The sequence below is a fragment of the Lutra lutra genome, chromosome 3 (genome assembly GCF_902655055.1).
Source record: "Lutra lutra chromosome 3, mLutLut1.2, whole genome shotgun sequence".
In the NCBI taxonomy this organism is placed as follows: Eukaryota; Metazoa; Chordata; class Mammalia; order Carnivora; family Mustelidae; genus Lutra; species Lutra lutra.
In genome coordinates, this window is record NC_062280.1 from 31,970,578 (window position 1) to 31,980,125 (window position 9,548).

At 37.6% G+C, this 9,548-nt stretch overlaps 1 long non-coding RNA gene across 1 annotated transcript; it reads right to left on the reverse strand.

Annotated features, from left to right (window-relative positions):
* Window positions 1–1,176: 1,176 nt before the first annotated feature.
* On the reverse strand, window positions 1,177–9,092 carry LOC125095745 (uncharacterized). Its single transcript, XR_007125938.1, has 3 exons — window positions 8,915–9,092; window positions 8,160–8,291; window positions 1,177–1,251 (listed from the first exon to the last, which is right to left on the reverse strand). It is a non-coding gene; the product is annotated as an uncharacterized LOC125095745 (long non-coding RNA).
* Between the last annotated feature and the right edge of the window lie 456 nt (window positions 9,093–9,548).

Below are 9,548 nucleotides of genomic sequence, written 5' to 3' on the forward strand. Positions count from 1 at the left end.
TAGGGAGCCAATGGTCTGCAAAAGCAGACAACATTCTTATGCTACTTAATGCAGTCTACAGTCTAGTGGGGAAGATAGGCTTTGATCAAATATTCACTCATATGCATACAAAATTATGTTACAAGTGCTACAAATATGATTCTATCAGAAAAGTTCAATGAGAATAAATAGTAGAGTATTAGGGGGTCATGACATTTCCCCTGAAAAAGTAAATGGTAGTTCTAAGAAGGGCAAATAGAATCCAACCAGATGATGTAAGTGAAGAAAGAAAAACCTTAGAATCAAAGGGAATGATATATGCAAAGGCCCTGAGGCAAGTCAGAAAAAAGCTTGCTCTGTTACTAAAAGAAGGCTACTGTAGCTGGAACACAGAAAATCATGTTCAGAAACAACCCTGTCATTCCTTGGGCTGCTATCTTGGCCAAAAATAAATATGGTCCTATTTCTATATGAAAACCTATAATAATAATATTGGCCAGTATTAATTAAGCACTTACTATGCATTAGTCACTATTCTAAATATTTTATATGTACTAACTCATTGACTCTTCATCACAATCCTATTAAGGAGATACTTCTATCATCCTCCTTTTATAGACAAACAAAGCGAAACACAGAGATAAGTAGCTTGCCCAAGTGGTAAAGCCAAAATTTGAAATAAGCATCCTGAGCCTCTGTTCCCCACCATTATACCCATACCTCATGCACTGAAGGTAGCCTGTCTCCATTTTGATCTCCACAGTAGGTCGTTTGCAGAGCCTCTAGAACACCTTTTCCAGGGAAAAGGTTGGTGACTAAGAACTATCACTAACCATCACCAGTAGATTCAGCAGTTCTTAGTGCCCAGTGAGAGATGAGGAAGGAGGTAGAAAGGACAAATGGATTGGGGTAAGGTTTCAGTCAGCTTGGTAAAAGACAGTGAGTGCTCACAGTAGAATTATATTCAAAGGCAGATCTCCAGCATGTGGGCCTGTCTCTATGAGAAATATGACTCTTATAGTCATTAAACTGCTGAGAAAAAGAAGGACCTACAATGCAAGAATGATGTAGTAGAAAACTCACCCCACATGGGGCGGGCAGGAGACCGTGGTCCTTGTTTTAGCTCTGCCATTGACTCAGACAAACACATTCCAGACTTTGTTTTTCTCATCTACCAAAAGAGAGGGCTGGATCAAGGGTCTCTTCAGACTCTCACAGTTTCAGAAGTTAGTGAGATACCAGAAAGTCAAATGGGGCTCATCTCTGACTTTTCTGAAAAAAGTAGAATCATAGGCAATAAATAACCCCAAACAACTGATAAGCCACGCTCTTCATCTATAGGAACCCAGGACATAAAGATTACATAAGTAAGCAAATTCAAACAAAGAAAAAAGAGATTCTGCAACCCTTATAAAACATGAACATTTTTATAGGATGATCTGAAATTGCACTAAAATATAATTATTAAAGAGATACAGACATCGACCCTTCCCAGTGCCCCAGATACACTCAAACTTTGCATTTGCCAAAATCCATTTTTCTTCTCCCACTACCTGAACTTACTAATTGTACAAATAAGAGGAAGACCAAACATTTGTTTCAATGATGCACATTTTAAAAATAATGAATAGTATTATAAGCTTCTTTTGTGTTCCACTGTAACAAAATCTGTTGTTTTATCAGTCTCATTAGAGTAGGTTTTGACCCATACTGGGAAAACTACTCAAATGTGCAAGCTCATCTGTGAAATGAGAGAACTCAGGGGGACAATTGCCCCTGTCTCTTCCCCCATGGAATATTATATGATTCTCCATGGAAATGATCATAAGAGGCCAGCAGCATTGTTGTGTTACACAAAGGGTAGGACCTCGTTGGCAGGCTGGATGCCTGGAAAAGGATGTGCCTAAATATCTCAGTGATACAGAAAAGTCTTCTCATGGTTAATGATGTGTTTTTCTAATCATGATAAAATTTTAAGAACTTACAGGTCTCACAGTCTGTTTCCTTGTCAGAGGACAGAACCTAGAAAAATGCTATTAATGAGCTTTTCTGTTATTCACAGAAAAAAAATACAAATTACTGAAAGCAGAGACATTGTAGAATTTACGCCCCAACCAGGTTTTCAACAAGTTATATTTCCGGCTTATGAAATCAATGTACCAGAATTTTGATTATACTTAGATTATGATTATGTTTTTAATTGGGGACCATATGTGGCTCTTATTTTTAAAATACGTTCATCCAAAACTTAAGGGCTTTAAAAAATTCTTTTTTTTTTTTTTTTTTACTATGTGACAGTGGATTTATTTATTTTTTTTTAATTCTTACTGAGTACTGGATTCCAAGATTAGACTCTATATATTCCATATTCCTCACAGTTGCCAAGGTGTAAGACCATTTTGCCAAAGGTTTCCCTCATTTTTATCTACTATTTCCACAATAAGGGCAATGAGTAATTGAATCAATAAATTAAGGGAATAAATTAAACACTCAATTCATGTATTTCTAGCAGAATGCAACAAGCAACCTTTTGGGCCAAACAATGCTATTGATTTTTCTTTAGTCCTGTTTATTCCATATTATTACATAAAGTGAATAGCAAACCAAGCAATTATTATTTCTTGTTTTTAACAAAACCAAAAAACACAACAACATGCATTAGAAAGAATGTGTTAAGAAAGAAATTAAAGGCAGAGTAATACTTTTATCATCCTGGCAAAATATTTACAAATGATGATATTTTAATAATCACTCAGGAGGGAGATTTGAGGGTTTTTTTCCTAGTTTACTAAATTCATTTTTTCTTAGTTCCCACTGGGAACTCTATGAGCTGAAGATAGCAGTGAGGTGGTATTAAGGCCCCAGATACACATTCACATGATTCTGGGAAAGTGTCTGAAGGAAGGAAACTGGATTTCCTTCCCTTGACACTTGTACAGGTGAGGTAACCAGCTGCTGCTGAGTGGGGTTATCAGCCCTCCATTTGGTTATGATTCCATTCCTTCACCAATAACCCAGGCATGACCTCGTTATACATATTTAGAATCTGATCCATGCTTCCAAAGACCCCAAAACCACCCAAGAAATTCTGTCCTTCCAATAAGGGGTAACTTATACTTCCTGTCTGCAATGTCTGAGACTTTATATGCCTGTATTTTTACAATGATTCGCCATAATTAATATAATTTTGTTACAGGCTAACTAAAATAGAAAGTCCTATAAATTAAGAATGTATAATATTCCATTTTAAGAAATACCATCTTCTAAGCATTAATGTCCTTAGATTATCATAGATAAAACATCAAGGAAGATGCTTATACATAAATCTTTGACCACATCTCTAATTTTTCTTTAGGATAGAACTTTTGAAAATAATTCTATCAAATTGAGGGGAAATAAAAATGTTCACACTTAGTTTGAATTTTCTTTCTTATTAGAGATTAGGTGTTGTGTATATGTTCAATGACCACATGTATTTCTCCTCCTGTGAAATATCTGTTAATGTCCTTTGTTTATTTTTTGGTTAGGTCTTAAGTTTTTAGTATCTCATTCAATTGCATGTTTATTTAGTAATTAAAAATATGGTTGGGGAAAGGTAATTTACAAATGTATTGTACACCATTTATTTATTTTGGTACAGCTTTCTCTTGAAATTATTCATTTAAAAATATCTCTTAAAATTTTCTGTTAAAATGCCATTTTGAGAACCAGTAATTCTAAATACCAAAGGTAGTATTAGACTGCCATCTAGTATTTCAATGTGGAGCTGCTCAAAACATTCACTGAAGGTTTTCTCATATTCCTAACATGCAGAAGAAAGTAAACATAAAATGTCACCTTATGTCCTGAATCCAGAAAGACTAGAAACTAATGTCAATGAATGCAAAATCTAAGCCTCCCATCGACTCAGAGACAAGGTATGCTATATATACCCTCTATATTTAACATTTGTCTCTATTTACTTTAATTGCAATAAAAAGATCACCACTCTGAAGGTGAAAAAAGCTTGAGTCCTCATTCTAAGCTTACTGCTAACAGATGTAATTTTCTCTCGGAATATACTGAGCTTCTTTGGGACTCAGCCTTTCTATAAAATATGGGTAAAGACAAACTTTCTCTCCCTTGGCCTCCTCTGGGGAGTATATTAGTGTACCCTGGGGAGAACCATGGCTTTCTGGGACTGTAGTTAGTTGTGTAAAGTCAGATTTGGCATTAATCCCAAGCTTGGCCTCTTCCTAGTCATAATCCTTTTCTTCCTGTTCCCCTTCCTCTCTGAGTTGGAAGGCACTTCTCAGATGGAAATGCTTGACTACATGGCTTGGGGGAAGCCGGCGGTGGCAGTGGGGGGGGGGGGGGCGTGCAAGCAGTATGAGAGTTAAAGACCTGCCTTCAAAATCAGCCTGTTTGCAATGAAAGTGGTCAAAGTCCCCACATCACACAGTATACAGTGCCCACACTGGCCATGCACTACTCCTGACAGCTTTCTGATGTTGCTGAATTTCTCACCAACCCCTTCCCACCCATATGTGCCCTTCTTCTTCCTTCTGTAGGTTGTAAATCCTTCCTGAAGCACGGTCTTAATTAGTTTCTCTTCTGTCTTCATACCCGTGCACTGAAATGAATTCCTTATTTACACATCTTAAACCTTTAGGAATTAAAAATCTTTAACTCCTGGGGAGAACTTTCATTTGAATGGCCAGCCGTGTGTGTTTGGGTGCCTGCTGGAATTTTGGATGTCCCACCATTCCTAAGACCATCCACCTTCTTCACCACATATAAACAAACTCTCACAAAGTCCTCTTTCTCCTACTCACTCCTTCCTTTCCATTGACAAGGGGCTCATCAGGGCAAGCTTGGATCATTATAATCCTATGTCTTTAGTCTTTTGTTCTTTCAACCTAGATCTTCCCAGAGCAGAAGCCCAATTTTTTTCCATCTAAAGCCTAGCTACTCAAAGTGTGATTTGTGTGTTGCATTGGCAACACCTGGGATATTTTTGAAAATATAGACTCCTGGACCCTCCCTAGACTTTCTGGCTCAGAATCTAAATTTTAATAAGACCTCCAGGAGATTCATATCAACATTAAATTTTGAGAAACACTGAATATACCCCCACCCCCCCCCGACTTTATTACCTTGCCTGTTTATTTCCTCAAATGCATATTCACAATCTAGAAATATATTGTTTCCTTTTTTTCTTTTTATTGTCTTCCTCATCACATTTGGAATGGAAGTTTCATGAGAGTCAAGACCTCATTATATTTACCACCATTTTTCTAGTAGGCACTCAATAAATAATTACTGAATAAATACATTCTAAGCTTATACCCTTTTTCTCACTTTTATGTATGCCATATGTACAATCCATCTATGTTTTCTCCTCTTTTTCAGATTTTATCCATCCAATAAATCCTAATTTCCCCAAACACTCCAATCACACTGCCCCTGTAGTCACCTAGTCCCTATAAAACTGATTCAGACATCCAATCACATGTCACTTCAAATGCTTCTTCTGCAGGGGTCTTATAACTCCAACTAGAATATAAACTGCAGGAGGGCAGTGTCTGTGTCTTACACTTTTTTGGTATTTTTCGAGTTTGGCTGTCAGCTAGCAAATGCATTCATTCTATGTGAAAAGAAAGATCTAACAAGAGAGTTACAGAGAAAGCTTGGAAAAATGATTTGGGCAATTCTCTTCACAAGAAGACTCTCCAGTGATTGGACTTTGGATGAGTCCTATAGCAAACTAGCATATGATTTCCCGTTATAATTGCAAAAATGTGTGCTATTTAATTCTTGTAATTTAATCATATCACTTTCCAGTTGTGTTTTACATTTTAATATTATTATATAGTCTCTCTGAGATTACCTTAAAATAATCTCTTACCATAGAATGAAATTTGCATGTGGAGTTATGTTTGGAGATTCTATATTACATTCTTGTTACAGTAAGATTCAGTTAGAATTAACTTAATTTAGGACACATGAACTCCTAATTTCCACTTTGGTTTGCTAATAAAACCCTTTTATGTTTTTAACTTGAAAATAGGGCTAATCTTAATGATAGTGGGGTAAGAAGTCTTTATTTTAAGAGCTCTGATTTTATGATCCTGTTAGTGAGACTTGGAAGTCTCAGTCCTGTGTCATAGCACCTTCCTGCCCATCCTTACAGACTGCGTGCTGCCCACATCCCAAATATGCTAAGAGGGCTTACTAATCAATTCACCAACCTTGATAAGATGCCTGGAAATGCCCTAAAGAATTCCACAAAGTAATCATTCATATCATAGACACAATACAAGCTGGAAGAAGTTTCAAGCCTTAGATTAAATACTGTTCCTACACCAATTATCTAACTTTATTATGGTTTTCCATCTTCTTTTCTGTCTTCAAGGTGGTATTTAGCATAAAATATAAACCTGCCTTCATGATACTAAATAGAAAATACCTTTATATTTAAAAAAAAGAAATAGAAAATTGTCATGAGTATTCAATAAAAGGAGTCACTAAAAATGAGGTGTAGGGTAAGTCTGAATTCTCCACTGAGTCACCAATCACAAAGGCCCAAAACAGAGCAAATGTCAGGGAACTAAACTGAACCACATGACCTTCATTGCCAATGGGTTTGATTTCTAGCAAAGTCAAATGTAGCATTTCCCTTACTAATCATTTGCTTGGAAAGGAAAGAATAAGAACATTATTTTCTCCATCTGGACCCAGAACTTAAATGAAATTCAGCAAGGAAAATGAAGTCAGTCATCCAAAGACTAGCAAAATTTCCCTTCTAAGCCTCTGAACCGAAACTCAGATTAAGTAATGTTCTGATAAATCACTCGTCTAATTACAACACACATTATAATTAGAAACTGGCCAGACTGGTTCAAGTTTCTTCAAGTCTGAAATGAGAGGAGTGCTTTCTTATTTGGTTATCATCCATTTGTGAAGTTGCATTGCTTATTAAAAACCTCAGAAGCATGTTAAATTACAGGGTTTTGTTTTGTTTTGTTTTGTTTTGTTTTCCCCCTGTACAGTAAGAGTGACTGTCTTCTATTGGGCTTGGGGCAATATTCTCCAGGTCCTCCTATAGGACTGAGAAAGGAACCTAACTCGCCACTAAATCCAAGGTGCTTGAGCCTATGGTTGCAGGGACCTGGAGCCTCTGTTCTATGTTGGCTCATTTGTCTTTGTAGTATACATGCCTGATGTGTCTTTCTCCCTTGGACATGCCAGTTTTTAAATTTAAGCTACTGGTATACCAGGGATGGAGGTGAAAGTTACATTTCACTTGCACATTTCATATTCGAAAGAAGACTATTGCACAACTGCCTATAATATGATGGATGATTGCAGGAAAAGTGTTTCCCCTAAAGAGAGATCAAGGTTGAACTGGTGTTTCTAAAGAGCAGAAAAACTGCAGCTTTGCTTCTGTTACCCAGTTCCCATTCTGTAAATGTTTATTTGTTTTGATGAGTAGGCTAAACTACGACTTTATCAAATAGTAGGCCCTAAAAGGACTAATATAACTTGAAAACATTCGCTGAGTTTACAACTTAATCTGCAGTTAGAAAATCTGATTCCTTCTATTGTGTTCTTTTCCCAAAGTGTACAACCAAAATGACAAGCATCGTTGCCATTTACAAAATTTAAAGACTTCAAATTTTAACTGATAATAAGGTACAGGTCTCTCTCTTTTTTTTAAAGATTTTATTTAAAGATATTTTAAAGACATTATTTATTTTAAAGATTTTTTTTGTTTATTTGACAGAGAGAGAGATCACAAGTAGGCAGAGAGGCGGGCAGAGGAAGAGGGGAAGCAGGGTCCCTGCTGAGAAGAGAGCCTGATGCAGTTCTCAGTCCCAGGACCCTGAGACCATGACCTGAGCCGAAGGCAGAGGCTTAACCCACTGAGCCACCCAGGCACCCCTAGTTATAGGTCTCTTAACTTCTCAGAGCACTCCTGGGTCAAGTAGGGCAAATTTATAACTAATGACCCCCCTCCCCAAAAATGACAAACTTCAGAGCAAGAGACCTAAGAGATGTTTTATAAATCACAGTACGAGGAGAACAAGTATAACATCCTCCACCTTCAAATTCTGGACTCAGTGAGTTCCTCAATGAGCAAGAACCACCTTGAATGGTTTTCCCAGTGCCCCCAAGAGAATATGATATACTGTACTCACTTGATTTTAAGTTACTGGAGACCGATCCACTTCACAACTGAATTTCTCCTATGGATGAGATCAGCATGAGCATAGGTGAAAATCCTCTCAGTTTTCTGCCTTAGACTTGGAATTATCAACTAAGAATGTTTTCTGGAGAGGAAAGAAATGGGAAGACAGAGAGGGAACAAAATTAGACATTGAGTTAATTTGTTCTGAAATTCTTGCTTACAGGACTCGATTTCCAGGAACAGAGGTGGTTAAAAACTCAGGAGGGGTTATCCAGACAAATAAGGATTAGCTTGATCAAGCCAAAGATTATTTCATATAAATACATGTTTTCTCCTTTTCAGAAATTAAAGACTTACACATCATATGAAAAGGACTCAGGGTCCCTGCTGAATCAAACAAGAGATAAAACTGTTTGCCTCAAAATACAAACATTTTAACTAACATTTTTAATTGATCTGATTTGCTAAATTTACAAAGGCCAACAAGTAACTTTCAGCTTTAAGGGCTCTGATAAAGCGAAGACTTAATATACCAGCCAGATGCCAAGAAGTAAGCTATACTCCCCACCTGCATCCAGCCACATTTTCTAATTTAATATGTTGTCCCTTTCCTGTTTCTCTCTCCCTCGTTTTTTCTCTCTCTCTCTCTCTCTCTCACTGCCCCACAGCAAAACCTGAAATATTGGACATAAGACACTGAATAATAGGTGAAACACTCATTTTCCTATAGCCAAAGAGCACAATAGGCATATACAATGCAAGTACCAGCTGGTGCTAAGAAGCTCTAGGCAGCAATGATGGAAAGACAGAGACAGAAACAGATGCCCCAGGGCTGTCACTGGTGGATCCGGGTCATTGTTAGCGTGTGAGTGTCACAGTTGGGCAGCACCAATGCCATGAACAGAGAACAGTGGCAAGGGCCTGGATGTAGAGGGACAAGATGAGCTGCTAGCTGAAAAAAGAAAAAGATGGACTCAAATGTGCCTTATACGTGAAACTTGACAATTTCCTGCAACCATGCCTTGGGGTCCACAAGAGAACATAAGGAAAGAGAGAGCCTGAAGTTTTATGGCCATGTCTCCCTCTTCCATTTCTTTGTTCTCTAGCATGGAATGGTCCTTATTCACGGCTTCCATGTCCTCTCCTCCCACTCTCAATTCCCTTCTGCAGTCAGGCTTTCCTCACCCACTGACATTGATCTTGTGTAAGCCAGCATGGGTCAAATCCAACTTCTCACCACTCACTACAAGGCACATTTTCCCTGTGAGTACTCAATTTCATAAATAATCTCATTCAGTCCTATGGGCTTGGAAATACGCTGGTGCCTCCTCAATATAATTCATCATCCCCCAAATCTCCCCTGAATATCAGATTTGCATTATCAAAATGCCTCTCTGAC